The sequence below is a fragment of the Seriola lalandi genome, unplaced genomic scaffold, assembly GCF_002814215.2.
Source record: "Seriola lalandi dorsalis isolate HSWRI2012SDOR001 ecotype SW California unplaced genomic scaffold, Sedor1 jcf7180001975296, whole genome shotgun sequence".
In the NCBI taxonomy this organism is placed as follows: domain Eukaryota; kingdom Metazoa; phylum Chordata; class Actinopteri; order Carangiformes; family Carangidae; genus Seriola; species Seriola lalandi.
The window spans coordinates 1-1,536 of NW_019445962.1; the positions used below are offsets into that span (position 1 = coordinate 1).

The 1,536-nt window shown below is 37.3% G+C and overlaps 1 long non-coding RNA gene across 1 annotated transcript; it reads left to right on the top strand.

The window, feature by feature from the left end:
* The first annotated feature begins 1 nt into the window (after position 1).
* Positions 2 to 1,359, top strand: LOC147820246 (uncharacterized). The gene is made up of 2 exons (XR_015437219.1): positions 2 to 52; positions 888 to 1,359. It is a non-coding gene; the product is annotated as an uncharacterized LOC147820246 (long non-coding RNA).
* The last annotated feature ends 177 nt before the right edge of the window (positions 1,360 to 1,536 follow it).

A 1,536-nucleotide genomic window follows, 5' to 3' on the forward strand; every position in this document is an offset into this window, starting at 1 on the left:
TCTGCAGTATTACCTCTACAACTGGAAGTGTCCCCCTATGGACCCTGATAAGGTCAGCAGCATTGTTTGTCTTGGAAAACGATTGTCACCACATCAGTGATCGGTCAGCATCGTTGATGACAGATGAGGTTATTTAGCATACATAATGTAGTAGTGGAAGTTTGCAGTAGTTAACATTTCAGTTTTATATGAAGCTACTGCTTGTTACGCCACAGCCTATGCATGTTGCACAATAAAATTAAGTGGGCTAAAATGCTATTATCAAGTTCATTTATAATATTGTATAAAAAGAGGTTAAGTTTGCTTTTCAGTCCACAAAGGCTCAGTTGTGAGAAATCATGCTTCATAAACTGAATAAAAATAATTAGTAGTAGTGATTTAGTAGTAATGTATAAGAAAGTGTGCATATCTTTAATTCTACTAAATCAGGTTGCACCATTAAAACTTGATGTGTGTTAAATGCCTTGGCTAGTAAAGCATGTAGCAATATGTAAACCTGCTGCTATTACTATGACTGTGACTTTAAAAGCTGTAATATAACCCTCAAAAGTAACATTGTTAGGAGGCCAAATGTCATATTAAACTTAACCACCAAACAGCTGTGTTTTATGTATATATGTATACATGTAGAAATCTTTGTGTTATGAGTAAGAGAGAAATATCTGAATAAGCTAACCTAACCCACAGAATTTGGATGTTTAGTCCATTATTATCCTTGTCATGATGTTTTGTAATTTGAGGTATATTGGAATCACAGTGTCACCGCTGATATTTCAACATCATTACAGCTTTTACTCCTCCGTCATAATATTAGCAAGATAACATTAGTTCTGTCATTTAGCTAGTTCAGTTAACTGAATTAGCTAACAGGTGAATCTCTGTTTCAGGTTGGCCTCGTCCTTCAGTAGCAGGTCTCTTCATGGCTGCTACACAAAATACTGATTGAGAGGTTTTCAGCGACCTCTGCCTATTCCTTACCTGGACATACAGGTAGCCCAAGCTAGACAATGAGAACTACAACCGTAAAACCAACCTGGTGACCGGGAGGCGGTTCACCCGGCACTTGTGTCATCAAGAACATTCTCAGTTCACCTGGAGGTGAAAACTCTTAAATCATCAACATCCTGAATGTGAAGTCATGCTATGCCTGAGATACTCATACAGTACAATGCTCCTGACATGAACACTCACATTTAAAACAAACCAATTTGACATTCAAGAGGATGCCTTGACATTTGTGAATTTTGTTTAGCTCTTCCTCATCAGACACTTTGTTACAAGGGCCGGGCGTGTCATTTAATTTCACTGACATGGAAGTAATGTAAATGATAATCAGCAAGTAAACATGGCTAGATATAATTAGCAACTTTTCTAATTTTGTTAATCCTGTCCAAACGATTATTATTCCCATCTGTTCTCATATCATTGTGTTCTGAAGTGTCTCTGCTGGCTTTGTTGGAGCCTCAGTAGAATTAGAAATGCTGAGAAGGGGTTTCTTTGATAGCTGACATATAAAGAGATTTTTTTTTCCCCCCC